The sequence below is a fragment of the Epinephelus fuscoguttatus genome, linkage group LG4 (assembly GCF_011397635.1).
Source record: "Epinephelus fuscoguttatus linkage group LG4, E.fuscoguttatus.final_Chr_v1".
Lineage (NCBI taxonomy): Eukaryota > Metazoa > Chordata > Actinopteri > Perciformes > Serranidae > Epinephelus > Epinephelus fuscoguttatus.
In genome coordinates, this window is record NC_064755.1 from 37,402,258 (window position 1) to 37,419,576 (window position 17,319).

At 40.8% G+C, this 17,319-nt stretch overlaps 1 long non-coding RNA gene across 1 annotated transcript in view; it reads left to right on the forward strand.

Annotated features, from left to right (window-relative positions):
- Window positions 1-458: 458 nt before the first annotated feature.
- Window positions 459-17,319, forward strand: part of LOC125887628 (uncharacterized) — a 51,938-nt gene continuing 35,077 nt past the window's right edge. The window contains exons 1-2 of the long non-coding RNA XR_007449189.1: window positions 459-1,173; window positions 8,790-8,835. This is a non-coding gene — a long non-coding RNA (uncharacterized LOC125887628). The remainder of the gene's footprint in view (window positions 1,174-8,789; window positions 8,836-17,319) is intronic.

A 17,319-nucleotide genomic window follows, 5' to 3' on the forward strand; every position in this document is an offset into this window, starting at 1 on the left:
AAAAAAAAAAAAAAGGATTGTTCCGGTATTTCTGACATGATTTATCTCCCAAAATATTTGAAAATCTGAAAATATAATGATTTAAAGCAGAGAATTGGTGGCCACAATAATTATGTTTCCATGTGCCTGCACTTTGCATTGACAAAGACTGAAGTTAAATGGATCAAGTGCATTAGTTCACAAGGTGATTTTGTATGAGTAAAAACTTTTATTTCATGTTTGAATTTTGAATTCCTGTTATGAAAACCAAGTGTGTATTAACATATATTTGTACATTTTATCTTAACGGTATGTCATACATTTTGAGTGCTATATTCAGTGTGATGATAATGACAGTTAACCTGGATTAACCCTACATGTCAGAGCAAATGAACTCGGTGCCCTCCTCACACAGATCTGCTCATAAAGCACGCAATGTACAGTAGGTCAGCTCCTAACGTCTTGCCACAGCAGCAGATGTGTGGTATTGATCAGTCCCCTGGCACCTAATATTAACTTTCATTCGTCCTGCAGCCAGAATGCATATCAAATCATATGACACGCACTGTGTGGGCACAATGACTCCACGATATGAACCTCCAACTCTGCACTCATTGTTCTCCCACCAGAAAAGCCACTGCAGGACTTGAATCCTACACAGCAACAATTATCAAAGACCAAGCGAGGCCAAATAAATATTTTGCTTCCCACAAACGGTACTAGTCAATCCCCTGTTGGCTGTGATAATAACTCGCAGTCCAGCCTGTAACGCACAGTGGAGTGAGTCAGATTCGCCATGCAGCCGTGCGGAGATATTGGGGACAGCCTGCGCAGCGGATGAAACAGATGAAAAGCTTTTGCCGGGGATGTGTATAATCCTGTCCTCACGACAGTCGTCAGACCACCTCGTAGATTATAACTCGGCTGAGGATCACTTTTCTGGGCTATTTGAGTTCCACGAAGAGCGGCGGTGACACGCACACTTTGTCAAACTGCCCTCTTCCTCATGACTATTTGTGAAGCACCAAAACAACACGCAGCTGCAGCAGCAGCAGCAGCAGGAGCAGCAGCCGGAGAGAATGCCTCAATGTGCCGCTTTTTTTTCCACGGTTTCCACTCATGCCTGTTGCACTGTGGACGCGCTAGGAGGAGACTTGCAGCTGACAAGCAACAAGCACATGGTGCCTTATTATGGTGAGTCCACTGCAAGCTTTCTTTGTCCTTCAGCGTGTTTGACATGTTTTGACTTAGTCAGAAAATCTTAAAAAATAAAATAAAAATAAATAAATAACGTAGGCAAAAAAAATACACAACAGGAGCTGAATGTGGAAAAAAGCATCACAAATATTAATGAAATATTTAAAGTGGGACTTGTGTGTCCTTTGTGCACAGACGTAACACTGACTTTCTCTTTAAGGTATTTTTTTTTTCAAGTATTAAAATTACTTTCCAGTTAAAGTCCTCTGTTGCACTCCAAAAACAATTTTAAATGATCATTATAATAACTATTACATGACATTTTCTAATTTTATTCCAGTATTTTAAACTAGATTTTGCACCAGCACTGTGGTTTAAACTTTGTTCCTGTTGTGGTTCTCCTCTTTTTAGTTTATTTCCTGTATTTGCACACTTGTCGTGGGTGTCATGTGGTTTCAGGTTCACTGTCATGGGAAGGAAATTTACAAAAAAACAAAAAAAAACATAAAGCTTTAGTTAAATGTGTCACTCAGTCACTCAGCAGTTTTATTTATGCAGCTGGTGAGTGCAAACACTGACAAAACTAAAGCACAGAGGGATGACATTCATGCAGCACACGTTTGGTTGCTCTTAAAAAATCTTGTAAAAGTTTTGCGGTGATATTGAAAATACTACGATGAGAGATGCTGCAGAGTCGAGGAAGCGCAGAAAATATCAGTTCAGTATTTCAGCTGAGCAGTTTGTGTGAGATTTAAAAGTTTTAAACTCCCTCTGAGAGGTCTGGTCCAAAGACTAGACACATATCTTACTGAATTTAAATGAGACTACTGGGTCAGATGGACCTATAGAGGGAGAGCTCCCGGTAAGAAATTATTTAAAACATAAAACATGTTGGTGATAATTGTCAAAATACAGCAGGCAGTACACATTAAAGTTACTTAAATGCATGTCCCAGTAATACATGTGTGCCGCAAGATGCTTTATCTAGAGGGGATCAGGTGGTTTAATAAAATCTGAAATATAGTACATATATTTACAAGGTGTCTTGGGCACAAAAAAAATCAGACATGAGTTGTGGAGTTGTAAAATGAAATTGTAACTTCTCTGCAGCTTGAATTGTTCTGTATCAGATGTCAGTTGTTGTTTCTGTGGCTCTAGTCGAGGAGGCAAAAAGAAGCCCTGCGTCTCACCAGCAGTGAAATCAGTCTACTGTAATGTAATGACATTGTCGCTGACAAGTGTCCGTAACCAGGCTGCATGGATTTCACAGTATCTGTGGACTGGAAATTTTTAATATCATCACGACAGCATCTTTTATGTCAGATATTTGAGGATGAGTGAGGAGTGTTTGTCAGAGTCGTAGTTTCTTACAAACACTGAACACCAAACTCAAACACTTCTGTAAAACCACACATTATAACTGATGATAAGAACTCTTAAGCCCCTGTTGTTCCTCATAAGGACATTTTCTTTGCTTATTCCCGCCACCGTGGTCAAAGGTCACAGATTGAGTGCCTCGCTCAGAGACCCTTCAGCAGCTCATGCAGTTCAGCTTCAGCCTCACTTGCCGTTCCTTGAGAGGAAATGCTGCTTTTCTTTATTTGCAGTTGCAGAACGTCTGGCGCAACATTTAGAAAACCCCCTTTTTAAAAAAGCTGAAATAAACTCCTGCTTTGTGTCATATGCTCGTATAGAACCCTCACTGCCAAAAACAATTTTGGCAGCCATCAACGCTCACTCTTCATGTTACCTTTTTAAAATGAGCTCTAAAGAGATGTGACTGATCGCCCTCCAGATCTTTATGTATTTACCTATTTTGTGTAAATCGAGGATTTTGTGTTGTCTGCAGCAACGTGAGGTTATATAACACAACGTGGCCTGCTTATTCTCACTTCCAACCTCCCCACCGTCAAACAAACACATTCATACCTCTGTCCAGATGTGTGTGTGTGTGTGTGTGTGTGTGCATATCTCTTAATGTTTCTGCGCTCTGTTTTTCGCTTCTTTATTGCCTGTAGAGCTCATCAGTTAATAGCTGTGTGGAGGATGAATCATAATTATATTACAGCTGCTGTTAAAGATTTTTGAGCATAATCTGATGAGTAAGCAAGGTCTCCACACTGACAGTGAGACGCTAATGGTTTAGCCTGACAGCGAAATAACTAACAGCGTGATAACTTCCACGCAGCAGGTTGTGTCGAATACATCGGTCCTCGATGTGCTTCTGCTTTTTTCACTGGTCGTTCTTTTGATCTAATATTATATCTGTCGCATATCGCTGATGCACTGCAAAGCAGCTGCACAAATATTTACTGTCATTAGTAGCAGCATAGTTATGAGTGCATAAAAGCTCCTGGCATAACCATACAAAGGGCTTTTATCTTTTCTATATAACCTAATGCTTAGTGTTTGCTTAGTGCGAGATCTAATTTAACCGTGAGACTTAGTGAGTGGATATTTACAAAGCGAGCCGCACCTCTCCGTCACAAGCTTTAGATATTAGATGTTATGCTGGAATACGGAAGCAGGATACATTTTTTAAGCCGTGTCATTTTGTTGTAAAAAGGTTTTATTATTTTGTGGCAAAGACGTAGGTTTCGTTTCAGTATTTTGGGGAGACATACAAAGCTGAGGGTTTGGGGATCCTTCGCCAAAAAGTTTCTCTATTCTGGTGCTTGTTTTTATGTAGCAATTTCTTCCTTTTCTGCATCAGTTTAGTCTGTAAACATATTTAATTATGTCAAGGTAAAAGGTTTAAAGTGGGGGGACAATGCACATGCTCTAAAACCCCTCAGAAATGTGTGCTTATGTTTTGTGGCATTTCTCGATACGAGGCTACAGCTTTCTGTGTATTGATTTACAGCATCTGCTTTTCAAAGGCAGCCTTTGTCGGTGATGAACAAATAATGACGACTCAGTTTAAGCTTCCTGTTCTCGCTGTGCTGCAGCAGACTGTTGACTGTCATCCTGCAGTGGGAAGAGGGAGCAGGTGAACACTGTCAAGCAGCTGAGCCAGACAAGCCAATAAACCAGCCTCAGGACACTGCTGACTGATGCAAAACTTGCCTTTAGTCCTCCCTCATTCCTCAACCATGCTGCTGCTGCACTGAAAACCGAGCACATGCTAGAAAACACAGTTTGTCCCGTAGTTATGGCACAAGCTGTGAGCGTACAGTACAGAGTACAGTACATGTACGATGGCACTCACCCTGCTCGGCTGCTCTTGTTTGGGTTATTCTTGCAAAGATTCCATGTATGTGGTTTTCCCCCGTGACTTTGAAAATGTCTTTTTAAAGTAGTGCATGTTTATATGTGTGTCTGTGTTTTGCTGCTTTTATGTGCATGACCTAATTCCACAGCGAGCAAAGAATCTGCAGCAACGGCTGTGTGGTCATGTGTACGTGTGCGCACACCACGCACGTACGCGTGTGATTGAGTGCGCACACGTTTCCCCTCCCTCCCCCACTGCTTCCTAGTAAAAGCCGACAGAGAGCACACTAAGTTCATCTAAGGACAGGGAAATGCTTTTCTTTCCAGTGTGAATCATTTTGGAAAAATGAGCCTCTGGACTGAATTGCCCCAGCAATTTGGCATGTTTCTCCTTTCTGCTTTATTGTCTATTTTGGCTGAACTTGCAGTTCTTCATTTCACTGCCAAGAAAACTTCAGGTCCTATACAACAGGCAAAGTCAGTTTCTGAGTCAACCGAACCGCAGCCTTTAAGCAAATAAAATAAATCTCAGCAGGATACTGCCATAGCTTCCTGTTTAGCTGTGAATTCCAAGGAGAAAAGAGCGAGCCATGTCTGTACTGTAAATCCAGTGTTCCCTACACCTAGAAACAGCGTGGACAATACCCATCTGCAGGATTTAACCTTCAAATAAAATTGTACGGGGGGAAAATGACACTAGCCCACTTTTTATAGAGACGTTTTATATGTTTAGATTAAGACCCTTACTCTTTTTAAAGGCTGTTTTCTCAGCTCAAGGTATCTGCTGTCGCGCTCATGCAGTTTGGAGAACAAAACTCTGCAGTGCAGTGAAAAGAAAGTGTGAGTGGGAGCGGTTTTGGGATGTAGACAAGGAGGAAGGGAGGGAGATGGAAGGGGGGGGGAGTTTTTAATTTTGCAGTCAACCAGCCCCCGTTATAATTCTGCTGGTCCCCCCATCAGAGGGAGAGGAGAGGGGAGCGGGGAAAGAGGGAATGGCCTGTGTTGAGGTTTGGGTGAGCCAGGGGTGGGCTGTGGCAGCCGGCAGCTGGGCTCTCACTACCTATGTCCTCCAGCTCCAGCCTGAATTATGAAGGCTCGGTAATGGCAGCCAGCCTAATTACAATGACTGATTGCCCGTCCGTTGGCATTTCTCAGACGGTGATTGTCGTGTGTGTAGGATACGAGGGGAAGGAGGAGGGCTATTTCTCATTGGCCTTCCCCTCTCTTTCTTTGCATGAGAACAGCCGGAGATTGAGATCTGATTGGTTGGAGGGGAAAAGAGATGTTTCATGATTTGGCGAGGCAGAGCTGGTGGAAAGCCAGAGACAGGTGATGTTGCACTGATGGTGCATTGTAGCCTATTCAGTTTGTGGCACAAAATTCAAAAAAGCTGCGTTAATAACATAACATATTAAACGTTATATTCGCTATCCGAGTGGAAACACTCCTTGAAATCGCTTTTGATGCCGGTAAGAACATCTTGTGAAGAATATAGGAAACCTTAACTGATCTCTAAATGTGTCAAATCTTCAACCTGTTGACTTCTTAATGTGTACGTTGAGCGTTTTCATCATCTACCCTCCTGGCATTGTAAAAAAAATAAATAAAAAAGGGAAAAGAAGAGGTCTTGAATTGGCCATTTGTATGTCAGCAGAGCACTCAGAGGTGTGATGTGTGTGTTAAGTGGGAGCTGGTTTGAGTTGGTCTGCCCTGCTTTGTCCAGTGCTTTGGCTTTTGTTCCTCCAGTAATGAATTGTGGAAGCCTTGGCTTCAGCTGGAGTGTCTCATAGCAACTGAAAAGAGAGAGGGAGAGCTGGTAAATGGAGAAAAGGCCAGGGGAGATCATGTGTTTCTTTCAAAAGGGCAAGACGGACCAGGCCATCGTTTGGGCATTTTGTGAAGAGGAATAATCAACTGGACGGTTCTTCTTGTACCTAGCGCATCATCACCAACTACCCTTACTTCATATGACTGCGTTTTAGGGCCTGGGATAGCGGCATGTGTTGTCAAAAAAAATCTCTTTTTTAAAAGATGTGTTTTACCGTAAGTGTCCTGTTCCATCTGCTCCTCTGGTGACGTGGAAATATAGGGATTAAAAATTTTTACATGTCTGAGACTAAATGCAAAGCAATTAACTGCTTTCTAAACATGTTACCAGGGTCTGAAATTAGCACCAGCCACCTGCCTGATGTGGGTAAATTGTTGGCAATGGCAGGTAAAATCATCATCAGACAGTCATGTAAAACACACAACATAAACACAGTAAGGCTAGCATGACATTGGATGGAGCTACACATGTGAAAGTTGCTTGCATCTGCTATATGGCAGCAACACTATTGACCATAGAATTGTATTTATTATGATTAAGAGTCAAAGTTCACCAAACCCTAACCAATAACCATCAATTAAAAAATGTTTTCTTTGTTGGCCTGGGCTAAATATATTCGCTGTATGAACTGGAATGTATTGATAGTAGTGTACAGGGGTGTCAAAATCATTTTAGTTCATGGGCCACATACAGCCCAGTTTGATCTCAGATGGGCCAGACCAATAAAACCATCGCATGATAACCTATGAGTAACATTAGCTCCAATGTATTCCCTTTTTTTGTGTAAATAATTACAAGTACATTCTGTAGACGTTCATGCTTTTACAAAACAGACATACAGGCTGCGATGTCTTAAGAAAAACAAGTGCAGTTTTTCCACGTTCAGCCAGTCGATTTCTCACTGCTATTACATGTGAATTTATCCACACATTTCCTGATACAGATTCTTTTGATCTGAAGCTGCTGATTGACAATATTTTGCACAATGTTCAATATCTTTAAACATGGTCACAGTAAGTATTCATTGTTGTGTCAGAGGGCTGTATTCTAGTCAGGGTGGAGAAGCCTCTGAAGGAGAATTCTGCCTAAGCAGGCAACAGATTATTTAACTCACTCTTGAAACCTGGAACCTCTTAGTGTAGCCATCAAGTGGGCCGGATTGGACCCTTTTGGCGGGCCGGTTCTGGCCCACGGGCCGCATGTTTGACACCCCTGGTATTGTATATTTTTTGCACACAGGCGGGCACGCTTATGAATGTGCTGCATGTGTACATTATCCAGAAAAATAGGTTTCCCCTGAAAGCTACGGAGTAATTTGAACACTGTGAATTTAGCATGCATGTAGGCCCACTGTGTTTGTGTGTATATCATACATTTAATGGCAGCATTCTTTTTTTTTTAAAAAAAGATATTTTTTAGGGCATTTTTGCCTTTAATTGACAGGATAGTGAAGTGTGAAAGGGGGAGACAGAGAGAGAGAGAGAGAGAAAGGCAGGAAAGGGCCACAGGCTGGAGTCGAACCCGGGCCGCTACGGCAACAGCCTTGTACATGGGGCGCCTGCTCTATCCACTAAGCCACCGACGCCCCAGTGGCAGCATTCTTCACATTAAATCATATTTAAGGAATCTAAATGTTGTTCTTTCATGTAGTGCATGGATTTTGAAAGTGGCAGATATAATTTCTGAGTTAGTTCTGTCACAATGGCAGGAGGTAAAAAATGTTAAATTCAGACCCTGCATGTTACTGTTTAAAGATTTAGCTACGTAAAAATTTCTTTTACCTTTCACCTGTCACTGTGAGTCATTGTGTTTAGTACGTGGTGATAGTGTTTTAGCCATCTTGAATATCCAGTGCCACTGTTGATTAACTGAAACCCAGCACCGCTCTGTGGTCGTATCAGTTCTCAGGTCAACTTTCACCTGAACCTCTGTGTGTGTATGTGTGTGTGTGTGTGTGTGTGTGTGTGTGTGTGTGTGTGTGTGTGTGCATATACACACACACACGTGCATTTGTGTAAATGCACACGTGCGTTCGCCTGTATGTGCGTGTTCACACCAGGCTAGTTTTTTATTAACCGGCGGCCAGTGCTGAAGCCCGGCCATGTTTGCCCTGTGACCCAGACACTACCTGTCTGCTGCCATGGTTACAGGGACAGAGCAGGTTTAGTGGCCTGACTCCAGGGATTACTTTCCCTGGTCTTAACAATCAGGCCTGTGCCCCAGTGGCTGTAAAATGGACCAAACTGCACCCTAAGAGTTAAGAGAGCTCCTCAGTGTGCCCTGGTGGCCTTTAAAACTGTCCTAAGTGCTGTGTAAGGGATTAGACCTGTACAGCGTAATTGCTCTGGTGTCAGTGACTGTCCCTTTGTGATCTGGTTCACTTGTAGTGATTAGCTCTCATAAATGAAAGAGCTAACGGCGCACACTGGATACAGGTCTGAAGTGCTTGAGCTAAAACACATGTTGAACCATTTTCTTTGTCTCTGAGAGCTGAAGGTTTTGTCACCAGGTGCAGTTGTACATTTTTAAAACTGTACGGTACTGACAGTGTCGTTTCTGTCTGTTTGCCCAACAGATCAATGAATGAGGAGAGAACAAAGGCCCTGAATCAACCGATCACTGTGAGTATTCTGTATATACAAAAGGTGAACACAACGAGGTGAACATCTGTAGAATATAACATCATACAATCCATGCTAGTTTTTGTAATGTACGTTATTGTAGAGCTTTTCAACTCTTTGGTAATTTACTCATGTGTGATTTAAGGATTGGATTACAGTGGACAAAATAACAGAGGCACTATATTGGTATAATAATAACAATGTTATAAAATTACAATATAATGCAATGAACGGCAAAAACACACAAACTATGGTCTCAAGTTAAAAAACATGATCAATTATTGCAGATATATTCAGTTTGACTGCATTATATTTCACAGATGTTACTTTAATGTGTCCACTGTTTATATGTGTGTCTGCGTTACAAATCTGCTGTGTAACACGTCTCTAACTGAACACATATGAAAGACGCTTGACTGTGTAAACGTTTTTAAGACCTGAGTAAAACGCAGAGGCAGCTCTGAATCAATCTCCCTTTATACTTCATTCCAAGAAGTTGCAGATCGCACTTGAACTACTCTGAAAAAGATTAAACACGAAGTGCCCTGGCTTGTTCTTGCTTTGTCAGTGACCTTGGAAACAACCGAAAATGTTGGCAGAGAGTGATTTCCTGCCCACCCTAAGAACCCAGCCTCGTCTGGCTGACCAGATTGGTGCTGATATTTTTATTGCCGTTCGCCGACTGTTCATTGTTATTTATGTTGCCTTTGATTCCGTGATCGAACGCTCAGATTAAATCCCCCACATGGCCGCTGTGCTGAAGGCTGTGGAGTTGGCTGGAGCACTGAGGGTCAGTATACTCTGGCCCAGATTTTTGGTGATTTAGCAGAATCACAAAGGCCTCTCTTATTCACTCCAGTGACTTGCAGTCTTACAGGTGTCCACCAGATGCTGCAGGCAGCCTGTGCTGTCCCTTGCATGTCATCCAGTGGAGATGTACTATCCACTGCGGAGCAAAGAGTTGGAACTCTTTCCGTGGCATTAGGATTAAATGTAATTTAGTTGTGCATCATAGAAAATAGGTCCCATTTTGGGCTATTAAGTAGCTTTTGATGACGCATCTGTTAGAGAAAGTGGACTGAGGGCAGTGTGATTGAAGACATGTCTTTAATTCAGTGGTTCAATTCAAGTATTTTGAGAGATGATAAAAGAAAACATTTGATATAAAACATTATGATGTGTCAGTTATAACCACTGTTTGGAAGTCAGTTTCAACCGCAGCTTTCAAATTATAGTCATGCATCAAAAGTTGTAAGAGATTCTTGAAGGAATATTCAGTGGTGTAATGAAAGACGGTGCAAAATTAAGAGCTGTAAATATCCGTATGCATGTGAAAACTTCATCCTCCTGACAATATATTAAGTTTCTCATGTAATCCTGCACGGGTAAGAGTGAAGCCGGGTCTGTACTGTATCTCATGTCGAGCAGAGCAACTTCACAGTTAACTTTGCGAACAAAGCCAGCCCCGCCGCAAGGCACGCTGGGAAGTTTGGCCGCTGGTGAAATCGCCTGCCAACGTCCAGAGTGTGGCTCTGAATATCTTTGCAAGGGCTGAAAATGAAGTTTGAAAGTAGAAATAAGAGGAGCAACAAAGCAGAGAGCTCTCACAGCTGTAGGCTCAGCCTTCTCTTAAAGAGATATTACCAAAACATTCCTCAGTCATGGACATGGAGCTGCGGCTGTACAGTGAAGTGCTGTTTCAACCAACTGTACAGCAACAAACAGATCTCTCTTTTTTTTAAAACTACTTTTAAATAATAACCAGATACAGATTTTAAAAAGTTGGTGTGGACTAATTTGACTAAATGTCTCACTTTTGCTGTATCAGTCGCAGCGTTTTGACAAATGTAAATATGCTGTAGCATCGATACTCACAATAACCAGAGAGAAACGAGATGCTTATAAGAAATGCATTTCACAAGTTTGTTTGCTCAGCTTTTATAATCAAAAAAATATGAATACCAATTTACGGTAATTACATTTTTATTCAGTTTTAACTTTAGAGATTTGGAGAAGCAGCTTCCTAATGACTGCAGCACATGAACGCTTATAAAATACCAATTGTTTTTATCATTATTTTCAAGATTGTGCAGTTAAACCATTCTTCTGTTGTGCTGTGGCAGAAAAGTACAAGAATAAAAACACCAGAAAACAGTACAGTGGTGACAGGTGCACTTTATACTGATGAAATAGAGAAGGGAATCAATCCATGTTTCTTGAATTTTGTGTCATAACTAAAAGGAAAAAAACTTTTACTTATTATTACACAAACTTCAAAGAACAGAAGTATTACAATCTCCTGTTTTCATTTAGTATGTCTAGATATTAGAGAGCCGAAAGGAGCTTCAGCGGCTTGCTTAAGGGTAACGTGTTGCATGGCTAATGATTGATATTTGCTGATGCAACCCAGCTGGCACCGGACATGAGTATGACATCAGATAGATGTTGGACTCTGATGTCTGACAGATGTTCAGTTTTAGTTGGAATAAAAATAGGGTTGATGATATTTTAAAAGTCTCTTTATTGGGTTTTTAAGGACAGATTATATCCACATTGCAAAGGCAGCAATCTGTGTCCAACATAGAGACAAGATAAAGTAACGTCCAGTTGAGACAAATAATAGAGAGGGGAAAAAAGCAACAAATAATTCAAAAAAGGGAAGGGATAAAACAAAACATACACTTTGAAACAACAGTAGTTACAATTAGTCTTTAGGAGAGGAAAAAACACCTTGGCAACACAGTTGTCACAAATATTTGGAAGTGATGCACCATGGATCCGTGGTCGTCACCTGACGTCAAGTACATAAGATATGAGTCAGTTCATCTGTGCTGGGTTGGAGACTATTTGTCGAGAAGCGGTTTACAGATTCTCGGGAAGATATTTTCAATGACATCAATGTTGTGTGGATGTTTACATTATGACGTTAGCAAACGTTGGTTTTTGTCCTCCATGCCGTCTCCTGACGAGATGTCAATATTCTTTGAAATGTGTTCAAATATCAACATTATCTGCCGTCAGTATCCTTCGTCAAATTGACATTGGTATTAGATGTCCTGACACTGAAGTTGACATCACAACCTAAATTCAACCTAATACCAATGTCTAATGAGGAATTAAGATATTTATGTCTTAGACGTCAGATTTGCTGTGAACCAACAAGACAAAGGTTAAAGGAGGTGGCAACTAAACCTTTATAGTTTTAAGATAAACTAAGTAGTTCTTTACACAGTTTAAGTTCAGTAATTTGTCCAGTACAGATTGCACTGCAACACTTGCTCTTTTTTTATTGCATTGAAGCTGTAGTTGGAAACTTTAATAAAAATACATTTTTGCCATATTTGCTGAAATTGTTACTATATCCACACAGTCGCACATGAGACAGATAACGTGGAAAATCAGAAAAATCATTTATTCTGCCTCGTAGTGCTTCTTTGAGATCTCACTGTAGCCTGATAATGCACCCTACATTTTAAAGTTTTCAGATTTGTGCCGTGATCATGGCTATGTCCGCATTAAAAATGTTAGTATTTGTCGTTTCTTTTGTAGATTTCCATTGTGAATTTAGTGTTGAGCTGAGGCCTGTATTGCAGTGTTAACCGGGCATTGCCAGGCAGAGGACTGTAGCGGTGGTGGTCAGCTTTGTGCTGCTCTGAAGCAGCCGAGGCTCAGCTCAACAGAGGCAGGCAGCCTGGAGGGTCCTGAGCCTTCACTTCACAGCTCCCTGTTTGGCTCTCACACATTGTGCCATTCAGAGCCCAGACCGTATATTCACCCTGCTCTGGGCACCCCACCATTGTGAGAGTGAGTTCATTTGAAAAGCCTTCAGGATTTTTTGGTGAGAGCAAGTCAGCGCTATTTGCATTTGTTCCAGTCTCGAAGATTTTACAGGTCAATTGAGACAAGAGGATATCGAACATGCCAAAGAGTTTTCCTCTTCATCATCCCCTCCTCTTTGTTTGTTTCACACAGTCTTTTTCCCCAAAATTTCCCTATAGTGTGTCACCAGTCTAGATTTACTGAAATGCAGTGTATCAGCACTATCTGCACTGATTTGGCTCAAAATGATGCAATTTAATGTTAGAAAAGTAGCCTAATGCTTCATACTGTTGTGAATTTAAGCCCTGTTGCTTTATTTCTATCGCAGACAAGCATGCCTGCATATCTCTCCCCCTCTCCCTGTCTGTTGATTAGGGGCAGAAATACCTTTGTTGGCATCTAGGGTAGCAACAGGGGATCAGATAGAGGAGAGAAGGGTAAGTGCCAGCTTTTCATTCCTGGCCTCCTGGCAGGCAGACTGCAGGCGGGGCGGACATGGGTTAGGCCAGAGCCAGCAAACCAAGACAGTACTCAGACAAAAACACCTAATCACTTTAATTAGCCTAAGCCTATCTTGTTGGGCTCGCCATCAGTTTTGCTTGCTTGTGTGTGTGAGTGTCTAAGTGAGAAAGGGAGACAGGGTAGTAGAGATGCTAACTAACAAGGCATAAAATGCACATTCAAGTCCAGTGTCAGGTTGTTGAGTTAAAATCTGAGTCTTAACTCTTTGTAATGGTTCAAACTTTACAATATGGCTTTTTCGAGATATTTTACTACATGAATTACTGGTAGTAGTTTGTGAGGTTATATACGAACAAAAAATCTCTCAAGCAAAAAGTAAAAAAAAACTTATACTGTATTGTAAGACAGATATAGGAGTGTATAATGGTCTACACCTGCCAACAAATATGGAAACTTCATCAAGAGCATTACAGATAAAGTTATAAAACCTTGCTTGATAAAAATGTAACTACCATGGTTAGATATTTGTTTGAAAGCTTGTAAGGCTGAATTATTGTTTTTTGACCACTAGGTGGTAGAAGTGCCTGAAAACAAACTCCCAGCAATTTAGCTATGGTGATATGTTGTCACGGCTAGCATGTTGTGGCTAACAGGTTAGCAAAATACTGCTAATTTACATAGCTGGCATAACAACGCAATGTGGGAATCACTTTGGAAACTGCTTTGGCCACCTGTTGAATTTAACGCCATTATTCACTGGTGTTTAAGCTCTGTTTGATTGGTTTACACGGAGCCCCTTAAGGCCAGTAAGGTGAATTTTTTTTATCTTGTGCGCACAAGATAATAGGCCTGCAGTGTGCACACAAGATAAAAGGCTAACTATCCTAAATAATTAGTGATAATTGTGATAATGATAGTGATAATCAACACTGTTTACACAGGATAATTAACGTGTATGCACAAGATTAAAATGTATGACTTTCAGGACTTCAGTGGCTCCAGAGGTCTACAATTTTGTCTCGTTAGTTTTCTAAATATTTGGCTTTGTTCACCAAACATTTACTTTGGCTGACCTCCATGTCATTAATACCTGTTGGGCAGGTAAACTAATGTTTGCCTACAGTTAGCTTGCGTTAGCTCCTTTATCGTTTATGACAGTTTGGCTAATTTTAGCGTACGAAAAACTGGCTGAAAAAAAAAAAAAGCCCGAAGCTGCAGAACTGAGCATTAATATTCTCAGGAAAAAACTACTAGCGACCTTTTTACATAGCAAGAGTCAAGTGATTAAATGTTAATGTCTAGAATATTCCTTAATGATAAAAAGGCTAGTAATAACATTAAAGCTAAGTGGGTTTTTTTGTTTGTGGTTTTTTTTACTTTGACAACAGGCAAAATGAGCACACCATTAGCAACACTGGCAACAACTTCTTAACATAATATTTAGGTTAGTGTTAGTTAGGTAGAGGGCTAACATTGTTGGTAGCTTACTGGTAGCTTAGCTAATTAGCATTAAGCTAATCCTTAAACAGGACTACTGTTGTGGACTTACCACATGTAGACCAGTAGATTATAATGCTTGCTTTTTATTATTATCATTATTATTTTGAACACGTGCAATTGTTCCCTCTCAGTAAAAACATGAAAGTAGCAGTGGACTTTTATTTCAACAAAATTAAAAACCTTTACACCATAAGTCGATGCAGAAAATGCTCTAACTGGTGCTTAAAAAAAATCAACAGGTTGCAGGAAATTAAGTGTTTAGTGCCCAAAATAGTTTGTAGTTAACCACACAAAATTTCAAAAAAAAGAATTAACTATTTGAGTCATGCAGATATCAATGTAGCTGAACTACTAGTCTAAGTACATGTAGCCCTCCCTACCTCCCCCTCCCCTATTTATTTATTGTACCAAGAAGAAAACATGTAGTAACCACCATATTTCCCAGGTTATGTTAACCAGCTAAACACAGTTTAGGGACAAAGCTATCTCAATATGGCTGCTGGTGGCTCTGACTGTACAATTGATGTAGCCTATTGTTCAAAATGTAATAATAATAAAAAAGTGCTGTTCAGGGAGTTCTCCTTGTACTTTTGTAATTTTTTGTTTGGCTAAATGTCTTTCTGGCTCCAAAAGAATCACAGAACCTGCAGCTACAATTTTCTCTGCTAGCTAAAATAACTGCAGTGTACCCCGAAGGAAGCATGGTGTACAAATCTAAAAAAATATATAATTAGATGAACCATATGGTTGCTTTCTCTCTCTCTTTATTTTGTACATAGGTTTGTGTGCACTCCAGTTCTGTTGCAGTTTGAAGAAACGCACTGTTTAAGATTCATTATTTAGTACAGCTCATTTATTTACACAGAGGTTCATAATCAGGTGTATGTCAAGAAAACTGTTTTGGAAAGTGGAAACGTTGCGGCTGTAAAATCTAGTCGCCAAGTTGGATGTCTAGTTGGATGGCAATCCCAAAAAGTTAATTACTGACATTGCAGAACTGCCGCAGCTTGAAGGCCCACATCATTTGTCCTCTGCTGTTTTTGTGTTCCTTGGCTTGGCATGGTGATCTCATGAGTTTGACCTTGAAGCAGGGGCGTAAATGCAGATGCACTGGGGCCTGTGGGCTGGTGGGGCCCATAGAGGGAGCGGCAGAGAACAGTCTCTTACAAGTGATTTAGATTGCCAACTCAGAAATATGCCTGCATTCAATAACTCGTGTTAAATTAAAAATTGTGCCATCTGCCATATATGTCCTTGAAAAGGTCACATTATCTCTGTCATGTCTTTTTTTGTGTGTAAAATAGTAGCAATCCATAACAAAATGATGTGCTTATTCTACAGAAACTATAAAAACTATAAAGTCAATATTTAATTAAATGAATAATTTCTTATTTTCTTTTGCATACTTGTCAGATATACAATAATGAGTGCTGGATAATATGTATATTGAAATTGTCTAATTCCAACTCTCTAACTGGTTATGTGAAGACACAATTGCTAGTTGTGTTTACAGTGGCCCCTCATAACAACCTTACGCCACTGTCTTAAACCTCTTTCAATTGACCACCAATGTCAAAAACCACAAACTCATGAGTTTCATTTAAAGACAACTGTCCAAGCACCATCTTAAGCTAGCGAGCTTATTATAATGAGATAATGACCTCACTGGCTTTATAACATTAACTCATTAGCTTTCAAGCATGTTAGTTAATTCGTCTCCAGGCAGATCTCTGTAACGTTGACAAGTCTCAGCTCAGTGCAAGTGTATCAGCAGCTTCAGCCTCATGTGAAGGGGTTAACGTGACTGTCAGTGTGTGTGTGAGGGGGTGTTGTCCATCTGTCCACTGGTGAAAAGGGCCATATGACTTGGTGCTCTGGCAGGATAGGAATCTGTCTGGCTGTAGTGTTAAGATGTCCTGGTCAGTGGGAGGAGGCCGCTTAAAGGATGTGACGTCTTCTCGGCAGACGGGATGTCAGTGGGAGTCACCTCGTCTCTCAGGGGGAAGGGTGGCACCAGGTTAGAGGAGACGCTTTCAATATTTAGCTGACTGTCTTATCCTGAGATTGATGGATTATAGGCATAACAGAGACTGCACGAGGGTCGAAGCGCCGGCACAGAGATAATAGTGTAGCAGACAGTGGCAGAGTCATCTACAGTATCAGGGAGTAAATTTGAAGCTGAACTTGACATTGGGTGTCACGCTTTCACCTTGATCATTCACATCAGGACTGCCTGTGCTACATTTTTATCTGGTCAAAAGCGCAGTGGTGGGGCGCCCAGTAGCTCACCTGATAGAGCGGGCACCCCATGTGCAAAGGCATAGCGGCTGTGGGTTTGATTCTGATGTGTGGCCCATTGCTGCATGGTGTCCTCTCTCATTTCCCCTTTCAATCTCATCCTGTCCTTTCTAATGAAGGTAAAAAAGCCATAAAAATACTTTTGAAAAAGCACAGTGGTGGCTGGATGATGCTTATGTTTTTTAGTTTAACCTGTTAGCATGTGATATTTGGCAGTAAAAAGTAGGTTAAGCTTCTCTAATAATCCAATAATCCTCAGTATCAGATAAGTTTGACATGATTTCCTGCAATTATCTAAACTCTCTGGCACTATATATGCTAGTTAAAACAAACACTACGGATTATTTGCAAATAATATTTGACCCCGGCCCACTTGTTAGACAGTAGATGCGACTCTCTCTGTGA